Source organism: Coloeus monedula (assembly GCF_965178545.1).
Source record: "Coloeus monedula genome assembly, contig: HAP1_SCAFFOLD_68, whole genome shotgun sequence".
NCBI classification, from domain to species: Eukaryota; Metazoa; Chordata; class Aves; order Passeriformes; family Corvidae; genus Coloeus; species Coloeus monedula.
Genome location: NW_028120823.1, coordinates 1,027,682 through 1,049,098, shown reverse-complemented (window position 1 = coordinate 1,049,098; position 21,417 = coordinate 1,027,682). Strand labels below are relative to the sequence as shown.

At 57.2% G+C, this 21,417-nt stretch overlaps 1 pseudogene across 1 annotated transcript in view; it reads right to left on the bottom strand.

Moving 5' to 3' along the window:
* Nucleotides 1-21,178, bottom strand: part of LOC309585557 (epidermal growth factor receptor kinase substrate 8-like protein 2) — a 155,825-nt pseudogene extending 134,647 nt beyond the window's left edge. Inside the window, exon 1 of the transcript in view lies at nt 21,140-21,178. The product of the transcript in view is annotated as an epidermal growth factor receptor kinase substrate 8-like protein 2 (transcript). The remainder of the gene's footprint in view (nt 1-21,139) is intronic.
* Between the last annotated feature and the right edge of the window lie 239 nt (nt 21,179-21,417).

Sequence of the window (21,417 nt, the reverse complement as noted above, 5' to 3'; positions counted from 1 at the left end):
GTTGTGGACAGTTAAGGAAAATTTTGGGGGTTAAACTTGAGGTAATCTCTAGGGAGAGTGTGACCACTGACATGAACTGAGGCAATCACTGGGGCTAGGCAAGGAAATTTGGGGTGTAAAACTTGGGAAGATCTGTAGGGCAAAGAATGAACATATTGAGGAAGCAATGAGGTGATCAGTAGTCAAGATGAGGTAGAATGTGGGGGGAAAACCCTGAGGTAATTATGTAGGAACCATAAGTGGTTTTGAGAAAAAATCTGACCTAATTTGTAGGGGACAGAATGAACATTTTGGGGGTAAGACAGACATAACCTGCGTGGTTTGGGTTTTAAAATCTAGTCAGTGTACAGGGGACAAAATAGACATTTTGGTGATAAAATCCGAGTTCATCAGTAGAAGAAAGAACTCATGTTTTGAGGTAAAAAGGAGGTGATCAGAACTGGGCAGGTAGGGAAAACTGAGGGGGTAAAATGTGAGGTCATCTCTAGGAGAGAGCAGGAGCATCCTGAGGTAAACTGAGGGAATTGCTGTGGACAGGTGGGTAAATCTGGCAGGTAAAACTTGAGGGAATCTCCATGGTAGAAAATGAGTATTTGGAGGTAAAAATAAAGTACTCAGTCAGTGGTGGAGATGTACGGAAAATGTTGGAGGTAAAATCTGAGGTGATCTGTAGCAGAGAGAATGCACTTGATGGGGTAAACTGAGGTAATCACTTATGGACAGGTAGGGAAGTTCAGAGGGGTAAAAATTGAAAGCATCTGTAGGGCAAAGAATGAAAAGATTGAGGTGGAAATGAGGAAAGAGGTAGTGGACAGGTGGGGAAAGTTTTGGGGGCAAATCTTGTGGTAATCTCCAGAGCAGAGAAAGAATGCTTCCTTGTAAAAAATGAGGAACTCAGAAGGAGGCAGATGGGGACATTTTGGGGGTAAAATCTCAGGTCATCTCAAGGTGAGGGAAGGACTATTTGGAGGTCAACTCAGCACTCACTGTGTCTTCCTTCCTTGGCAGCAGCTGGCAGGGAAGGGAGAAGAGGCCTCAGGCTGGAGAGGGGCAGGAGAAAGGCACTGTGGGCAAAGGCACCTCCCTGGCATCCCCAGGGCACCTGTGGGGAACACAGTGGACACTTGGGGAGCAAAGGGAGGTGATGGCATTGTCCCTTTGGGGGATGCTGGCATTTAGATCATTCCATCCATTTGCCTGCTGACATTTCCCAGCCCAGGGGCTTTGGCTGCCAGGGCAGCACAAAGATTGTTCCCTGGGTGGTGGGCAGATTTGGGGGTTGGCTTTGCTAGTTCAGATGAATTCTACCCAAAGCCCTGAATTCCCTGCTGAATTGCCACTGGCATAGCCTCCCAGCGCCTCCTGGAGCATGGATATTCCCATGCAGAGCTGCCTATTTAACACCAGCTGTGTCAGGACCCAGCAGAGCTTCCAGGGAAGCTCAGCAGGGTCAGGGCAAGGACAGCTTCATGTTCCATAGAATTTGCTGTTTGTAACCCTCATCCCCCAGCCCCCCCCCCCCCAATGTCCCTGGGGGCACCTGACAGAGTTCCCTGGAATTCAGCTGCCTGCACCCCCCGAGCTGGGGCTCCAGGTGATATTTGAAAGCAGGAACAGGCGCTGGCTGGACACGCTCCCAGCCCCTGCTGAGGCAGCCCCTGTGCCCACGGGAGGACTTCTCTCCCTGCAGGAGTTGATTTCATTCCAGAGCCTCAGGAGTGGCCTCTGCAAGTTCTTTTCCCTCAGGAAAGGGATGCACATCCCTGCCTTCAGGGCACCTGCAGTGGGAGCCACCTGGGAAAGCTTTCCATCAGTTGTGCAGTTCCAGCTGGCTCCCCAAAAACTCCCAACTCAATCCAAAGAGATTTCTCTGACTCTGACCTTTCATTTGAAGGCATCTCTGAGGGCATTGCTTGGCATTCCATTGCTGTGGGCGAAGCTTGCCTTGGCTTTAACACTGCTGAGGGATGATGGCCTCAGGCTGGAAGGGAAGGCATTTTGGGTGGCTGGGACATAGCTGGCAGGTGTGTGGGAGGTCAGCACTGGGAATTGCTGTCTGAGCCCCTCTGCAAACAGCCCATTCTGACATTGCCCAGTGCCAGCTGTTCCTTGGGGCATTTTTGGGGTGTCAGTGGGGTCTGTCGGGACTGAAGCATCTCTGGGTGCCTGTTCAGAGCAGCCCCTGGCCGAGGGGCCGCGGGCAGCCCTTTATCCATGTCCATCCCAGCGCTGCCCGGGCAGCCCAGTGCCCGTTCCAGGGATGTGTGTTTGGCACACTGCGTGCCACGGGCAGGACACTGCAGGCACAGCTCCTCTCTGCAAATCCAAAGCACAAGAGCTGCTGCTTCCCTTCCTGGGCCTTCTCCTTCCCCCCATTCCCTGCCAGCTGGGACACACGGAAGGAGCACCAAGGAACACTCCTGGCAGTGAGCAGGAGTTGCTGAGAGCTCTGTGCAGCTCTGGGCCACAAAAGCTGGCCCGGCCTCAGCAGCCCCTGGGATTTTGGGCTGTGAACACTCACCTGTGGGAAAGGCCCCTCTGCAGGCAGGAGCAGCCCTGACCCTCTCCAGAAGAGCTTTGGCCGTGGAGCAAGTGAACCCTCAGGACTTGCCTTGCTCATTTCTCCCTGGAAAGGGCCATGGAACAAGCACCTTTACAGCTGTTGGGTAAATCCTGGAAAGGGCAGGAAATCAGGGTTATGGGAAGAGTTCAGTGCTGTCACACAACTGCTCACCTGTGTTGTTGCATGATCAGGTGCTGGCCATGGAGCTCTGCCCTATGGCAATTACAGGGGCTGGTGTGGCAAGCAGCATTAGCATAAAAGAAAGAGTTGTATTTGCATAGGAATGACCTTGCTGGCACTTGGCATTCCTATCCCAGGCAGGACATTGCCAGGAGCTGAGATTGGCTTGGCTGGAGCAGGCTGCTGAGAGTGCCCAGGTGTGGGTTCAGTGGCCAGAGGAGCCATTCACATAAGGGTTCGACTTGGTGGTCCTTGTGTAGCCATTGCCACTCAAGATCTCCTGTGCTCTGGAAATAAAGAAGAAACATTTTTCCCTGGCCTTTTAAAGCCAGAGGTTTTTGCAGTGGAGCGTGCAAGCCGCAGAGAAAGCGGGGGGGAGGAAGGAGAGCATCAGGTCTCAAGCGGCAGTTGTGGGATGAGCGGCTCAAGCAGCAGCGAGCCCCGGCGAGGCCCCGGTCCCGCAGCGGGCGCAGTCAGAGCAGGAGCGGCAGCAGCGGACTCGGCGCCAGCGGCCGGGCCGGGGGAGCGGCTCGTCCCGCTGCAGGCGCGCTGGTTGGGCGGGGGCGCGGCGGGCGGGAGGCCCCGGGGGAGCGGCCCGGGGCAGGGGGAGGCGGGCGCTGCCGTGCGCAGGGGGAGCGGCGGCCTCGGCAGTGCCGGGGCTGGGGGAGCTCCGCGTCCCCGCGGGGGCTGCGGGCGGGGCCGGGCCGGGAGCGCCGGCGCTCCGGTTGCGCCAGGGGGCGCCCCACAGGGCGGGCGGCGCTGAGGGAGCGGCGGCCTCGGGGGGTGCCGGGGCGGGCACGGGCGGTCCCCGCGGCCCGGCCGCTTCCAGGCGCGATCCAGCGCCTGCTGCGGGGAAGCGCCGCCCTCCCGGCGGGCCCGGCACCGGCACGGCCCCGGCTCCCCACGGCCGCAGCGGGAGCGTAGCCGGAGCTCCGGCGGGAGCCCAGCCCCGCGCTGGCCGCAGCCGGAGTGGCAGCGCCGTGCTCGGCGCCAGCGCCAATCCCGGAGCGGCACTTGCCAGCCGCGGCGATCCCGATGCCTAATGCCATCCCCCATCCCACCTCAGTTCTCCGAGCCCGGCAGCCGCACCCCGCCCGCCGAGAGACAAGCGGCTCGGCCCGGGACCCCCAGCAGACACCGACAGGACCCAGCCCCGAATCCCAGGGCCCGGGTCCCGTTCCCACCTCAGCGCCTCGGGCTCGGCGCAGCGCCGGGAGCAGCCCCCGGTGCCGGGCTCCGCACAGCGCTCCGAACGACGGTCCCGCCACAGCCCGGGAGGAGCAGGATGAGCATCCACCGCACAAAGCGGAGCGGGCGCGGATCCGCCGGCATTTACGGGCGCGGGCGGGGCGGGGCGGGCCCGGCACAGGTGTGAAGGGCGGGGTCCGCACAGGTGCGCGGGGCCCCAGAGCGGCTGCGCGGGGCGGGGCCGAGGGGATTTAAGCCTCGGGAATCGGCGCCGCCGCCATTTGCTCCCTCGGCGCTCGGTGGGAACGGTTGTGGCCGACCGGGCTCTAGATCTCTGTATTTCCATATTTCTATGTCTCTGTAGTTCTTTTCCTTTATATTTGTGTTAGTTTGTCTTCTTCTAACCCTTCTCCGTTCTCCTCCCTCTGCCTCCCCTCCCCCACCCCCTACACCCCCCCCCCACCCCCCCCCCTCTCCCCCCTAGCCCTCCCCTCCCTCCCCCCCCGGCCCGGTCCCCCCCATCCCCCCTCCCTGTCCCCCTACACACCCCAACCCTGCCCTACCCCTCCACCCTCTCTCCCCTTCTCCACCGTTCCTTCGCCCCCATCCCGGGTCCCCCCTGCCCCCTCACCCTGCTCCCCTTCCCCTCCCAGTTCCCCCCACCTGCCCTCAATCCTCCCCCTCCGTCTCCCACCTTTCCTTCCCCCTCCACCTCCCCGTGTTCCTCTTCCCTCGTTTCCCCTCTGCACCTTGACCCCCCACTTGTGCTCCGTCCTCGTCTTCCCCCCGCCTCCTTTCCTGTCCCCCCATCCCACCTCTCCCTGCACACCCCGAACCCCCCACCTGCGCTCCTTCTTTGACCCCCTCTGCTCCCTTATTCCCATCCTCTGTCCCGTCTTTCCCCCGCAGCCGCGGGGCTCGGGGCGCCGGAGAATAAAGCCCAGAGGGCCGGAGCCCGGCGCCCCTGCCCTCGCTGGAGCCCCACACGGGCCGGGCCCGCTCGGCGGGTCCCCCGTGCAGTACAAAAACAGCGCCGGGGCTCCGGCTTTCCACACATCACACTGGGGATCCCCTCCTCAGGAGGGGTTCCCGGGGGGGTGGTGGGTTTCGGGGAGAGTGGTGGGTTGGGGTGGGCCCCCTCCTCAGGAGGGGTTCCCGGGGGGGTGGGTGGGTTTCAGGGAGGGTGGTGGGTTGGGGTGGGCCCCCTCCTTAGGAGGGGGTCCCGGGGGGGTGGGTGGGATGGGCCCCCTCCGGAGGAGGGGGTCCCGGGAGGGGGTCAGGGTGGGCCCCCTCCGGAGGAGGGGGTCCGGGGGAGGGGGGTGGGGCGGAGGGGGGACTTTCCCCCCCTCCAGTCCCCGCCCCCTCTCCCGGACCCCCTCCTCCGGACGGGGCTCACCCCAGCCCCCTCCCCGGGACCCCCTCCTCCGGACCGGGGCCTCGGGGAGGGGGGTGGGGGGGGAAGCAGAGGGGGGGGGTCACGTCACTCTGTGGCATGAACAGACATAGAGACCACAGGCCAAACCAACAGCCCCTCCCTCCCCCCGGGGCCCCGGTCCGGAGGAGGGGGTCCCGGGGAGGGGGCTGGGGTGAGCCCCGTCCGGAGGAGGGGGTCCGGGAGAGGGGGCGGGGACTGGAGGGGGGGAAAGTCCCCCCTCCGCCCCACCCCCCTCCCCCGGACCCCCTCCTCCGGAGGGGGCCCACCCTGACCCCCTCCCGGGACCCCCTCCTCCGGAGGGGGCCCATCCCACCCACCCCCCCGGGACCCCCTCCTCCGGAGGGGGCCCATCCCACCCACCCCCCCGGGACCCCCTCCTAAGGAGGGGGCCCACCCCAACCCACCCCCCTCCCCGAAACCCACCACCCCCCCCGGGAACCCCTCCTGAGGAGGGGGCCCACCCCAACCCACCACCCTCCCCAAAACCCACCACCCCCCCCGGGAACCCCTCCTGAGGAGGGGATCCCCAGTGTGATGTGTGCAAAGCCGGAGCCCCGGCGCTGTTTTTGTACTGCACGGGGGACCCGCCGAGCGGGTCCCCCGTGCGAGGCTCCAGCGAGGGCAGGGGCGCCGGGCTCCGGCCCTCTGGGCTTTATTCTCCGGCGCCCCGAGCCCCGCGGCTGCGGGGGAAAGAGGGAACGGGGAGGGATGAGATGGGGTAGGGAGAGGAGTCGGGGTGGGTTGGGGAGAACGAGGGGGGAAGGGAAAGGTCGGGTGAGGGGGAGGGATGATGGTCAGAGGAGGAGGAAGAGAGGGGAGTCGGGTTGGGGAACGGGGTACGGAGAGGGGAGAAAGGAGGGGTGGGGGAGAAAGGAGGCGGGGGGGGTCGGGGATGCACAGGGGAGCAGGGAGAGAGGGTGGGGGGGCGCTGGGGAGAGGGCAGGCAGGGGGCTGGGAGAGACAGGGAGGGTGTGGGGGAGAGAGAAAGAAACTGGGGGGGGTAGGAAAGAGGTGATAAGCGGGGGAAGAAGGAGGAGGATAAGGGCAGGAGAAACAGGGGGAAGAAAGACGGGGAAGAAAGAGGGGGAGTGGGGGCCTCTCCCGGGCCACGCCGGGGGAGCCCGGCCCGGCCGCAGCCTCCCCGAGCTCTGAGGGAGCAAATGGCGGCAGGGGCGATTTCGGGGGCTTAAATCACCTCGGCCCCGCCCTGCGCAGCCGCCCTGGGACCCCGCGCACCTGTGCGGACCCCGCCCCGCGCACCTGAGCCGGGCCCGGCCCCGCCCCTGAAGCCGCCCCCGGCCCCGCCCGGCCCCGCTCGGCCCCGCCCCAGAGCCCCGGCCCCGCCCGGCCCCGGGGCCCGCCCTGCCCGGCACGGGGGCGGCTCCATCGCTCGGGGCCCCGCCCCTCTCTCCCGGGCCGGGCCCGCCCCGCGCACCGGGGCCGCACCGGGGCCGCTCTCGGGACCCTCCCCTCCGCTGACAGACACCGCCCCGCTCGCTCCCGCTCCTTGCCACGCTCGGCAGCCACCGAGGCCGCCGCCCTCTCGGCTCAGCCGGCACCGGGCGGCAGCAGCGCCGCCCAGCTCAGCCCGGGGGCAGGCACAGAGCACAGGGAAAAGCCGGCTCCGGGCGCTCTGCAGCTCCTGCAGCCCGAGCGTCTCGGCTCCTGCGGCCAGGCGCTTGCTGCTTTCCTTCCTACAGAAAAACGCCGGCTCCTTATTCTCAAAACCTGCGGATCTCTATTCCCAGCTTCTTATATTGCTGTATGCGACAGAGTAGACAGAGAGGGCTGGCTCATTTCAAAATGAATTTACATCTAAATCAGTAGCATTTGCCTATAGACGTAAAAGTGAAGAACTTAACAGGTTTTAGTATTCTGCACACAGCCCTCGCTGGGAGGAATGGTAAAAAGTTAAAAACAAATGAAATTTTAAAAGTAGAAAGTTAGAAACAAAGTTACAACGGCAGAAATTTAGAAACAAACAAAGAGGTAAAATACAAGAAACAAACAAATTTCTAAAGGGAGAAAGTTGAAAACAAACACAGTTAGAAACAAACAAAAAAAAATTAGAAACAAACAAAATTAGAAAGGTAGAAATTTAGAAACAAAGTCAGAAAGGCAAGTGTTGAGCCTTTGACAGGGTACCCCTCCTTCTCGGACCAGGGTGAAAGAGCAGAGGAGGCTGCTGTTCTGCTAAGTTCTTTATTTCACGGTCTCACAGCTGTCTTGAAGGCAGAGTTCGAACGGGGTTACATGATACAGCCAAGCAGCAGCAGCAGGCAAAACCAGCTTCTTCTATATGCTCCATACACTCTATTTTTTCTTACAGAAGTGTGGATTCCATTTGTTCATTGACCAGTAAGATTAACACACGATTCTAGTTTTCCTTAAACCCATCCCGGTCTAATTCTAACAGTCGTAAGCCTCACACAAGTGTCATCTGCCCTTGTTCCATAAGGAATCCCTCTACAGACAGGGAGTTGTCACCGGCCCCGTGCTCATGGGCTGCAGGGGACACCCGCACTGAGGAGGAAATGGAAATGGGAAAGAGGGAACTGCAACCTGATGGGACGCACCTCTGGCACCACATTTCCTCTTCTTCCTGCTGTCCTGGAAAACCCCAAGTAAATCCGGTCCCTCAGACCTTGCATCCCTGAACACCAGGAGAGCCGGTGCTTTACCCAGATCCCAGTGCCCTGCACGGCTGCGCTGACACGAGCGCAGGCCGATCGCTCTGCCCAGCACCATCCCTCATTCTCCTCCCACGGCTCCCCAAGCGGCCCCAAACCACCCCAGCGTGTCTGTGCCGGGGCCAGGGCCTGCCCCGAGCCCGACCAGAGCCCTGCACCAGCTCCCACCCCCGGGTGAGCTGGGAATGCACTGAGAGCTCGGCTCCCCGGGCTCCCCAGCACCCAAACCGGTCCTCAGACACACAGAAATGCCCAACCTGCCCCTCTGGGCACAGCCAAACACCACAATTCCATCATCCCCAAGCAACTCTGGCACTTGCCTCTTCACCTCGGCCCATTTCCAGTAGCCGGGGCTAGGACCGGGCTGTCAGAAATAGCATTCCCTAGGCAGTTCATCCCAGCGCAGAGGAGAAGAGGAGCCTGTCCCTGACCCACACCATGGGCAGGACAAGGGGGGCCCTAGCTGGCTTTGCCTACTCCAGCACCAAAGCTCTTGGTCCCAAAGATGGGGCGAGTTCAGTGGTTTTTCCTGTCCTGAAAGAGAGCAGAAAAGGGAAGTCAATCCCACTGTGGAATCCAAGACTCCTGCATTTCCTATTTCTGCTCTGATTGCTCACCGTGCAGTTTTATCCGTGGAAAAAAAAAGGAGAATGACACCATATCAAATAAAAAGTGCCCTTTTCCAGCATTTTTATTCCAGGCATTAAAAGGATGCTCATTTCTCTTCTAGCATTGTTTCCCTCATTTTAGGAGAACCGTTTTCATCCCAGGCCCCACTCGTCAGTTGTTCGATCCTCTGGCACTGGATTTGGACAAAGGAAGGGACGCACCTGGATCGCAGGAAATCACTGAGAGAAACCCTTCCAAAACGTGACAGAGAAAAACAACAGGAGATGCAGGAAGACACATCCCTCATTTGCACGTCTGGAACGCTTTTCTAAAGACTTCTCTGCATCTGGATGCTCTTTGCTCTTGGCTTTCTTCACAGGAATGCATTTGCTGCTAAACACGTCTCAGACCCTTACCTGATCGGGATAAGGTGGGATGGAGATGAAGACTCCCACAGGGAATAGCCAGGGAGATGCAGGGCCTGGGAACATCAAGGACGGAGAAGAGAAGGAACAGGGATTGTTTTTCTTGTCTCGAGCCAGCAGTGCTGTGAGCTTGGAGAACACACGGCACCGCAGGGATCCAGGGCAGGAGCGGGATAACTGCGGGATAAGGGGAATCTGCTCCCACTCCAGGGCTGTGCCAGGGAAGGAGGGGAATTTTTTAGTGCCTTCATTGCACACAAAAACCAAACCCAGCACCACCGAGCTGGACTTTCGTGAGCTGCAAAACAAAGCGGCCCCTGGCCTTTGGGGGAACACAACCTCACCGAGTCACGGAGCCAGGGGATGACACTTGGGAATGATCCTTGCTGCTGCCTGCAGGCAAATCAGATGAGGGAGCCACAGGAGCTGCGGGGTTTCCTGCTCTGCCTGCAACGCCATCGGTCCAGACCAGGAGACCTTTCCTGGAACAGATCTTCCCTGTAAAGGGAGCTACACCAAAGCTCAAGCCCTCATTTAGAGACCCTTGGAAAAGCAAAGGTGAGAGGGGATTACCTGGAGCCCCAGGGGACCGAGGCGAAGGCGATGAAGAAGCAGACAGCAAAGTGCTTCCACTGCTTCTCACTCCAGCAAAGGGAACATCCCTGGAATTTCATGGCCAGCGTCGTTCCCAAACCCCACAGGTGAACCCACACGTACTCCAGGACTGATCTCCTTCAAACTTCCAGCAGCACAGACTCACCGGGAGGAACTGCAATCCAAGGACACACATCAGCAACCGTCTTCCCGCTTGCCCCTCTCTCCACATTTTCCCTTTCCAGCGGGATGCAGGTGCCACCCCCCAGAGGCAGGAAAACTGCCTTGCAATCCGCTACAAAACCTGCCTGGAAAGCCCAGGATGCCCGGAGCCAGCAGCCATTTCTCCTGGAGCTCCTGCTGACAGGCATTTGAAGCCTGCTGTGCCTCACAGCTGCTTTTCTGCCAAGGGCATTCCCATCTTTTCTTTTTTAGCCCAAATAAAGGTTTGCAAAGCTGAGTTTTGTGAGAAGTGCTTCATATTTGGATTATTCTTAACTTGGAGTTTCCCTTGGCACCAAAATCAGGGGGTAAACCCAACATGGCCTCAAAGGGCCATAAGATCCCAGATATCCAATCCCCAGTTCCCTCAGGATTGGTTCATTAAAGCTTTTCAGGGGTAATTTGGCAAACTTCAGGGTTTGGTGATTTCACCATCAAAGCAACATGAAACCTGTGCAAAAGGAACTTAACTAAAGCTGGCTAAAAGTGGTCCCTGCTGATGACTCATTAAAACACCCCCTTAAAAAGGAGCTAGGGCTGATTCCATACTCACAAACCCCCCTTGCCACGAGCGGCGCTCTCTGCCCGCCAAGGACACGGCACCGGGCAGGGACATTTCTCCCACTCCCCGGCAGAGACCTCCTCCTGCCACATCCAGGGAACCGCAGCCGCTCAGGGAACACCAACTTGGTCCTGGGCTGGGAACAGGACAGGGACAAGGAACACTTTGAAGTCATTCCCACCTCGGTGCTGTCCAGACCTGGCAGAAAGCGCTTCCCACACCTCTCCTGGAATTCTCTTCCCCGGCCCTTCCAGCTTCGGACGGCTTCTGTGGGAGCCTCAAGTTTCGGTGCAGCTCAGAAGCTGCACGCGCCTAAAGCATCCCCACGGGAACGCGAAGCTTCCCTCGGGCATTTCGTTTCTTTATCCCAAATATTCTCCCCACTCAGCCACAACCTAGAAAGAACAAAAGGGAAAAGAAGGAAGACCAATTAATTCTGACAGAAGGAGTCTTGACTATCCCAACACACTGCCAGGTGAAAAAACATCCCTGCCCCTCTAACAAACCCCTCTGATACTGTCTCCATTCAGGATCAATTATTTAAACGTTGTATTAAGGAGCGTAAGAACACAACGCTTGGAATTCTCAAAAACAGCTCAGCTCTCGGCTGCTCCAAGCACTGTCCCACCCGGGGAGCTGAGCTGTCCCAGATTTAAACGCCACGTTTGATCCAAATCCGACAGAAATCTGATCTTGTTTGGCTACTGAGCTTTCCCAAAAGCTCTGCAGTCAAGCCTAGAAATCCTCGCTGAAGCTTTGCCATGTCACATTGGGATTTACCCTTGGGAAAACCCCACTCTGAGCACTTGGGTTTCAAGAGGTTGCACCCGATGTTACAGACACAGAATTCCTGTGGCGTTTGGCATTTCCTGCACCTCCAAACACGTGAAAAGAATGAAGTGCAGAGTCCCAAGGCTCCATTATTGCCATTCTCCTCACATCCCTTTCCTCAGCTCCACGTGGCTTTGTGCCTCCTCGGAAGGGCTGGAAAGGAATTTGGGAACCCCCCCTCAGTTTCTTCGGTTTTCAGCTTTTTCTCTGAGGCGGCCCAAAAGGCAAACAGGAAAAAAAAAAAACCCAGAAGTGCACAAAATCCCAGCCCCTCCCAAGATGCAGCTCCTCACACCAAACCTTGGGAGAATCCCTGGTGCTTCCAACACCGCTGCAATCCCACCTGGAGCTGAGCTTCCGGGGTGCTCTGCCTAATCCACATGCAAGCCTGGATAGCCCAAAGCCTGCAAGAAAAGAGGAGGCAAAGTGAAGGGGAGAGGGGGGGAAAAACGGAATTTTGGGTTTTTCCCGTGTTTGCAACAGGATTGAAGGGCAGGATGGAGAGGTTTTGTGGAAAAGAAGTACCAAAGGCTGCTTCATTGCCAGCAATTAGCGCTGCTCAGGTTGAATCCAAGAGGACAAATGCACCAGGATCAAACAGGAGCGGCCGACAGGATGGGTTATGACACAGATCTGTGAAGCTGGAGCCTTCTTTCTTCTCCCGGGCTCTCCCAGAAATTCTCCATGGCTGGACATGCTCCCGCTCTCCCCGCTGGGATAGCCCGGGTGACTGGTGAGCCTAAAACAAGAAAGTGATGCAGTGATCCAAGTGTTTTTCCTGAGGAAATGACATATTCTCTGGACCTGGGATAACCCATATCCCATGGCCTTCTCCAGGAAGGGTCCCAGCTGGATATGGTCTCCCAGAAAGGATTCCATAGGGGCTCACCTTTTGCCTGGAGCTTGGCTGAAGTCCTCAGCAATGCCAGGGAATGTGGCCATTGGAGGCTTTGGGCAGATTTGGCTCATCTGCCTTTTTAGGCTTTGTTTCTTTCTCTCAGCCTTCCCACTCGATTGTGGCCTCCGAGGAATACGTAAAATCCCATTCCATTCCTGCTCTTTTGGACAATTTTTTGTACCGTCCCTGTACAAAACGAGGCCCCCTGTTCGGATGCTTTTCCCCACCGTTCCCCGGCACTTTTATCTGCCGGTGCATTCCCTGCGTTGCTTGGGCTCTTCCCAGCTCTCTGAGCTCCTTCACAAGGCAGGAGATCGATTTGGCCCAGGAACTAAACCCTCCCGAGGAATTGTCTGATGCCATCTCCACATTTGACACCTGATCCTTGTGCTCAAAGGATCCCTCTTTCTTCCCTTCAGCCAATTCCAAGGCTCGCTGCCCCCAGCTGCGATCAGGCCCCAGCCTGATCCCTGCAGTCTTCCCTGCCGGGATCCTGCTCAGGAATCCCTGGGCTACAAATGTAAGAATTCATTCTTCCCACCCCTGCCCACTTCAAATTCCAAAGGATTTGGTGTCTGCCTTACCCGGCTGGAGCCTGCTTCCAACTCTGTTCTTGCTGCTTCTGCTGCTTTCCGTTTCCCAGGAATTCCACCGATGGAGTGACAGCGTTTTCCACCTCCTCCAGGATTCCCTCTGTTGCGTTTGGATGCTGGAAGGATATCAAAACTTTATTCCTAGTGCTGGGCTCTGCATATGGCCGAGAAAATCCCGGCCTCCACACAGACCCAGATTCCAAACTTTTTGATACATTTTAGCAAACCGAGAAATTCACCCTCCCTGCTTCTTCTTAAGGGCATCCTTCTCTTCCCTTACCCGGTGCGCTCTCTCCCACTGGGGGTGGGTTTTCCCCTTCCCATGCCAATTAGTCCCTACTTCTAGGAGGTTTAGGTACCTTTCTTCCCTGGCAGGGATTTCTTAACACAGCTACCGAGGCTTTGGGAGTCTTCTTTATCTCCTACTTTCTGGAAAAACACCCTGTGATCCAGAAATGCCACAGTCCAGACGCCCAACTTCAACAAGACATCCTTTTTACCTAAGAACACTCACTCTCAACTCTTAGATCTTTTGAAGTTATACCCCCGCAAAATTCCCCTATTTTTCCACCACTGAATTCCTCACTCCTGCTTCCAAGGATTTCTTGGGGCTTTTCTCAAGATTTACCCCCACAACCTTCCCTACGTGCCCGCTGCTCATCACCTCATTTTTCCCTCCATGTGGTCGTTCTCCACCCCAGAGAGTTTGTCAAGTGTTGCCTCCAAAATGTTCCCCATCTGTCCACTACTGAGTGCCCCATTTTGCCTCCAAAATATTCCTTCTGTCCCCTCCAGATTGCATCCACTTTTACCCCCAACATTTTACTTCCTCTACAATATTGATCAAACCTTTTCCACCCCAAAAATGTGCATTCTCTCCCTTAAACAGCACCTCAGCTTTTCCCTCAAAAACGCCCCAGAGAGAAACTCAGATTCAGCCCCCAAACTCCCATTTGCCTACACAAACAGTTCTTGTGGCCCCTCTCAATTCCCCCAGGCTTTCAGCTCAAGGAAGAACTGGAAGCCTATTCCCTCATCTCCGCCCCTGTTTTGCTTTCCTGGAAAACCTTGTGATCCCACACTTTCTCCAAGAGATCTGCTGGGAGTACTGGAAGGTTTGCTCTCTCAGAGCGCCAGGGGGCTTTACAGCACTTGTTCCTCTGCATCTTTATCCTTTCATCAGCTTTCCCCCGGAACGGAGTTGTGGGAGAAGCTTGGAATTACCAGAAATGGATCAGGTTCACATTTTTGCCCCACCAGTTTTTATCTGGTTTCAGATTCCTGGAATTACCCTCAAATGTGCCCAGGAACACTGCTGTGAAAGGATCAATGAGAAGAACAGCCGGAAAGCAGAAAACCACCTCCAGCAGCAGCCACAATGATCCCATTTCTCTTCTTACCTGGTCCTGCCAGAGCTCCCAACAGCCATTCCCATTCCAAAACAAGAGCTATGGAAGGCATTCCTGCTGTCCGTGAGGGTGAGGTGGCAGTTCTGGATGTTCTTCGCTGTGCAATCAGACAACAAACAGAGTGTAAATGATCCTGGTGGTCCCTTCCAAGCCAAACCAGCCCGTGATTCCATGCGTGGATCAGCACCTGTCCCAGCTCCATTCCAGAAACCTCCTCCCACTAACCCAGAACTTTCCTTTTTCTGCTCAACATCAGGGATTTGCTGCCGAGTGCCCCGGGCAGGGGAAGCCTCAGCATTCCCTGGGCTGCCTCAGCCTTCCCTGGGACGCCTCAGCCTTCCCTGGGACGCCTCAGCCTTCCCTGGGACCGCAGCATTCCCTGCGCTGCCTCAGCATCCCCTGCGCTGCTGTTCCACGCCCATCCCGTGGTCCAGCGCCTGCGCGGGCTGCAGTGCCGGGCTCTCCCCACGAGGCGGCAGCACCGGGAGCGAGCAGCCCCGGCCGGTCCCGCTGTCTCGGGGCAGCTGCGCCTTTAACCCGCCCTGAGCCGGCGGGGCCGTGAACACAGCGGGCACAAACCCCACCGCTCCCCTTTATTTCACCCTCAGAGGCACAGGATCGCAGCATTTCCTGGGCTGCAAGGGACCCACAGGGAGCATCGAGTCCAAATCCTGGCCCTGCACCCCAAGAATCCCACCCTGTGCCCGAGAGCCTTGTCCAGACCCAAACTCTGCCCCCAACACCCTGAAAACACAGCGGGGCTGGGAGAAGGATGACCACGGAGGATTTTTTTATACAGATCTCCTTGCACGATCGTTAAATAATATTATTAGACAGTCCAGGAACGCATCCCTGTGCCGGGACAGCCACCCCTGTGCCGGAACACTCATCCCTGGGCCGGAATACCGATCCCCCGCGGCCCCCACCGTCCGCTCGGGGCTGTCCCCGTTCCCCGCTCACCTCCGAGCCCGGAGCACCCGCCCCGGTGCCCCCGGCCCGGCCGCGCTGCTCCCCGGGCTCCCCGCCATTGCCGCTCCCGGCGAGGAAGGGCGGAAGTCACCGGTACCGCACCGATGTGGCTATTCGACCTTCTCAAGATGGCGGCCGGAAGGACCCCCCCCCCCCCCCCGCTCCGTCTATTCGACTGCCTGAACGCTCCCGCCTGCCCCAGGCGCCGCTGACCCCACAGTCGGTGTCCGCGTAGCGGGAAACGCCTCAGAAAATTGCGCGCAAGCGCTGGGCTGGCGTCGGCGTCGGCGTCGCGTTCAGGCAGCCGAATAGACGCAGCTTGGGGGGGGCCTTCCCTGCCGCCATATTGAGAAGGTCAGAAAACAGTGCACACGACCGCCATCTTTAGTGTGGCAGTGACGACACTTCCGCCCTTCGCCGCCATCTTGGGTGCTGGCAGAAGCCACTTCCGGTCGAGCCGCCATCTTTAGTGTGGTACACTTAGGGCCCCCGCCGCCCCTCACAAGGGCTTCTGTCTAGTCGGCTGCCTGAATCCGGCCCGGACTCCGACGCCGGCCCCGCGCTTTCCGCGCGATTTTCCGCCGTGCTTCCCGGTGCGAGGACACGGCTGGCGGGGTCAGCCGCGCCGGAGGCGGGCGACGGCTCCGCGACCAGCGCGGCAGGCATCGGCAGGGACACCTCTCGCAGGGGGCCTACTGCGTCCGCCATCTTGAGTGTGGCCGAAGTGTAAACCACCCTCTGCAAGGTCCTGGCAGATAATAAAATAATAAAATAAAATAAATACTGTCATATTCTAATTAAAACGTCACTTAACGCCGTCCCGAGAGCGCGGAACTGCGCCTTCCTTTCCGAGCCGCCTCCTTGAGAGCGACACGCGGGCGGCTCGATTCCGACCGTGCCCGCCCGGTGCCTCCCGCCCGGGTCGCGCTGCGACCGCGCCTCTGCTGCCCGACAAAACCGGCCCCGCCGGGCCGCCCCCCGCGCTGTCATTCCCCGCGGTCACCGCCCCGCACGGCGCCCGTTCCTTTCCATAGCTGTGGCCCCGCTCATGCACGGCCGTGTCCCTTGGCGCTGCGAACCGCCCTTCGCCCCTCCCCTCCGCTGACACACCCGGCCCCGCTCGCTCCCGCTCCTTGCCACGCTCGGCAGCCACCGAGGCCGCCGCCCTCTCGGCTCAGCCGGCACCGGGCGGCAGCAGCGCCGGGGCGCCGTGTCGGGGGCGGCAGTGCCGCGCTCTCGCCACCAGGCGGCAGCAGCGCCGCCCAGCTCAGCCCGGGGGCAGGCACAGAGCACAGGGAAAAGCCGGCTCCGGGCGCTCTGCAGCTCCTGCAGCCCGAGCGTCTCGGCTCCTGCGGCCAGGCGCTTGCTGCTTTCCTTCCTACAGAAAAACGCCGGCTCCTTATTCTCAAAACCTGCGGATCTCTATTCCCAGCTTCTTATATTGCTGTATGCGACAGAGTAGACAGAGAGGGCTGGCTCATTTCAAAATGAATTTACATCTAAATCAGTAGCATTTGCCTATAGACGTAAAAGTGAAGAACTTAACAGGTTTTAGTATTCTGCACACAGCCCTCGCTGGGAGGAATGGTAAAAAGTTAAAAACAAATGAAATTTTAAAAGTAGAAAGTTAGAAACAAAGTTACAACGGCAGAAATTTAGAAACAAACAAAGAGGTAAAATACAAGAAACAAACAAATTTCTAAAGGGAGAAAGTTGAAAACAAACAAAGTTAGAAACAAAAAAAAAAATTAGAAACAAACAAAATTAGAAAGGTAGAAATTTAGAAACAAAGTCAGAAAGGCAAGTGTTGAGCCTTTGACAGGGTACCCCTCCTTCTCGGACCAGGGTGAAAGAGCAGAGGAGGCTGCTGTTCTGCTAAGTTCTTTATTTCACGGTCTCACAGCTGTCTTGAAGGCAGAGTTCGAATGGGGTTACATGATAAAGCCAAGCAGCAGCAGCAGGCAAAAACAGCTTCTTCTATATGCTCCATACACTCTATTTTTTCTTATAGAAGTGTGGATTCCATTTGTTCATTGACCAGTAAGATTAACACACGATTCTAGTTTTCCTTAAACCCATCCCGGTCTAATTCTAACAGTCGTAAGCCTCACACAAGTGTCATCTGCCCTTGTTCCATAAGGAATCTCTCTACAGACAGGGAGTTGTCACCGGCCCCGTGCTCATGGGCTGCAGGGGACACCCGCACTGAGGAGGAAATGGAAATGGGAAAGAGGGAACTGCAACCTGATGGGACGCACCTCTGGCACCACATTTCCTCTTCTTCCTGCTGTCCTGGAAAACCCCAAGTAAATCCGGTCCCTCAGACCTTGCATCCCTGAACACCAGGAGAGCCGGTGCTTTACCCAGATCCCAGTGCCCTGCACGGCTGCGCTGACACGAGCGCAGGCCGATCGCTCTGCCCAGCACCATCCCTCATTTTCTTCCCATTGCTCCCCAAGCGGCCCCAAAGCACCCCAGCGTGTCTGTGCCGGGGCCAGGGCCTGCCCCGAGCCCGACCAGAGGCTGTCACCCAGCCCTGCACCAGCTCCCACCACTGGGAGAGCTGGGAATGCACTGAGAGCTCGGCTCCCCGGGCTCCCCAGCACCCAAACCGGTCCTCAGACACACAGAAATGCCCAACCTGCCCCTCTGGGCACAGCCAAACACCACAATTCCACCATCCCCAAGCAACTCTGGCACTTGCCTCTTCACCTCTGCCCATTTCCAGTAGCCGGGGCTAGGACCGGGCTGTCAGAAATAGCATTCCCTAGGCAGTTCATCCCAGCGCAGAGGAGAAGAGGAGCCTGTCCCTGACCCACACCATGGGCAGGACAAGGGGGGCCCTAGCTGGCTTTGCCTACTCCAGCACCAAAGCTCTTGGTCCCAAAGATGGGGCGAGTTCAGTGGTTTTTCCTGTCCTGAAAGAGAGCAGAAAAGGGAAGTCAATCCCACTGTGGAATCCAAGACTCCTGCATTTCCTATTTCTGCTCTGATTGCTCACCGTGCAGTTTTATCCGTGGAAAAAAAAAGGAGAATGACACCATATCAAATAAAAAGTGCCCTTTTCCAGCATTTTTATTCCAGGCATTAAAAGGATGCTCATTTCTCTTCTAGCATTGTTTCCCTCATTTTAGGAGAACCGTTTTCATCCCAGGCCCCACTCGTCAGTTGTTCGATCCTCTGGCACTGGATTTGGACAAAGGAAGGGACGCACCTGGATCGCAGGAAATCACTGAGAGAAACCCTTCCAAAACGTGACAGAGAAAAACAACAGGAGATGCAGGAAGACACATCCCTCATTTGCACGTCTGGAACGCTTTTCTAAAGACTTCTCTGCATCTGGATGCTCTTTGCTCTTGGCTTTCTTCACAGGAATGCATTTGCTGCTAAACACGTCTCAGACCCTTACCTGATCGGGATAAGGTGGGATGGAGATGAAGACTCCCACAGGGAATAGCCAGGGAGATGCAGGGCCTGGGAACATCAAGGACGGAGAAGAGAAGGAACAGGGATTGTTTCTCTTGTTTAGAGCCAGCAGTGCTGTGAGCTTGGAGAACACACGGCACCGCAGGGATCCAGGGCAGGAGCGGGATAACTGCGGGATAAGGGGAATCTGCTCCCACTCCAGGGCTGTGCCAGGGAAGGAGGGGAATTTTTTAGTGCCTTCATTACACACAAAAACCAAACCCAGCACCACCGAGCTGGACTTTCGTGAGCTGCAAAACAAAGCGGCCCCTGGCCTTTGGCGGAACACAACCTCACCGAGTCACGGAGCCAGGGGATGACACTTGGGAATGATCCTTGCTGCTGCCTGCAGGCAAATCGGATGAGGGAGCCACAGGAGCTGTGGGGTTTCCTGCTCTTCCTGCAACGCCATCGGTCCAGACCAGGAGACCTTTCCTGGAACAGATCTTCCCTGTAAAGGGAGCTACACCAAAGCTCAAGCCCTCATTTAGAGACCCTTGGAAAAGCAAAGGTGAGAGGGGATTACCTGGAGCCCCAGGGGACCGAGGCGAAGGCGATGAAGAAGCAGACAGCAAAGTGCTTCCACTGCTTCTCACTCCAGCAAAGGGAACATCCCTGGAATTTCATGTCCAGTGTCGCTCCCAAACCCCAGAGGTGAACCCACACGTACTCCAGGACTGATCTCCTTCAAACTTCCAGCAGCACAGACTCACCGGGAGGAACTGCAATCCAAGGACACACATCAGCAACCGTCTTCCCGCTTGCCGGTCTCTCCACATTTTCCCTTTCCAGTGGGTGCAGGTGCCACCCCCCAGAGGCAGGAAAACTGCCTTGCAATCCAGTACAAAACCTGCCTGGAAAGCCCAGGATGCCCGGAGCCAGCAGCCATTTCTCCTGGAGCTCCTGCTGACAGGCATTTGAAGCCTGCTGTGCCTCACAGCTGCTTTTCTGCCAAGGGCATTCCCATCTTTTCTTTTTTAGCCCAAAGAAAGGTTTGCAAAGCTGAGTTTTGTGAGAAGTGCTTCATATTTGGATTATTCTTAACTTGGAGTTTCCCTTGGCACCAAAATCAGGGGGTAAACCCAACATGGCCTCAAAGGGCCATAAGATCCCAGATATCCAATCCCCAGTTCCCTCAGGATTGGTTCATTAAAGCTTTTCAGGGGTAATTTGGCAAACTTCAGGGTTTGGTGATTTCACCATCAAAGCAACATGAAACCTGTGCAAAAGGAACTTAACTAAAGCTGGCTAAAAGTGGTCCCTGCTGATGACTCATTAAAACACCCCCTTAAAAAGGAGCTAGGGCTGATTCCATACTCACAAACCCCCCTTGCCACGAGCGGCGCTCTCTGCCCGCCAAGGACACGGCACCGGGCAGGGACATTTCTCCCACTCCCCGGCAGAGACCTCCTCCTGCCACATCCAGGGAACCGCAGCCGCTCAGGGAACACCAACTTGGTCCTGGGCTGGGAACAGGACAGGGACAAGGAACACTTTGAAGTCATTCCCACCTCGGTGCTGTCCAGACCTGGCAGAAAGCGCTTCCCACACCTCTCCTGGAATTCTCTTCCCCGGCCCTTCCAGCTTCGGACGGCTTCTGTGGGAGCCTCAAGTTTCGGTGCAGCTCAGAAGCTGCACGCGCCTAAAGCATCCCCACGGGAACGCAAAGCTTCCCTCGGGCATTTCGTTTCTTTATCCCAAATACTCTCCCCACTCAGCCACAATCTAGAAAGAACAAAAGGGAAAAGAAGGAAGACCAATTAATTCTGACATAAGGAGTCTTGACTATCCCAACACACTGCCAGGTGAAAAAACATCCCTGCCCCTCTAACAAACCCCTCTGATACTGTCTCCATTCAGGATCAATTATTTAAACGTTGTATTAAGGAGCGTAAGAACACAACGCTTGGAATTCTCAAAAACAGCTCAGCTCTCGGCTGCTCCAAGCACTGTCCCACCCGGGGAGCTGAGCTGTCCCAGATTTAAATGCCACGTTTGATCCAAATCCGACAGAAATCTGATCTTGTTTGGCTACTGAGCTTTCCCAAAAGCTCTGCAGTCAAGCCTGGAAATCCTCGCTGAAGCTTTGCCATGTCACATTGGGATTTACCCTTGGGAAAACCCCACTCTGAGCACTTGGGTTTCAAGAGGTTGCACCCGATGTTACAGACACAGAATTCCTGTGGCGTTTGGCATCTCCTGCACCTCCAAACACGTGAAAAGAATGAAGTGCAGAGTCCCAAGGCTCCATTATTGCCATTCTCCTCACATCCCTTTCCTCAGCTCCACGTGGCTTTGTGCCTCCTCGGAAGGGCTGGAAAGGAATTTGGGAACCCCCCCTCAGCTTCTTCGGTTTTCAGCTTTTTCTCTGAGGCGGCCCAAAAGGCAAACAGGAAAAAAAAAAAAAACCCAGAAGTGCACAAAATCCCAGCCCCTCCCAAGATGCAGCTCCTCACACCAAACCTTGGGAGAATCCCTGGTGCTTCCAACACCGCTGCAATCCCACCTGGAGCTGAGCTTCCGGGGTGCTCTGCCTAATCCACATGCAAGCCTGGATAGCCCAAAGCCTGCAAGAAAAGAGGAGGCAAAGTGAAGGGGAGAGGGGGGGAAAAACGGAATTTTGGGTTTTTCCCGTGTTTGCAACAGGATTGAAGGGCAGGATGGAGAGGTTTTGTGGAAAAGAAGTACCAAAGGCTGCTTCATTGCCAGCAATTAGCGCTGCTCAGGTTGAATCCAAGAGGACAAATGCACCAGGATCAAACAGGAGCGGCCGACAGGATGGGT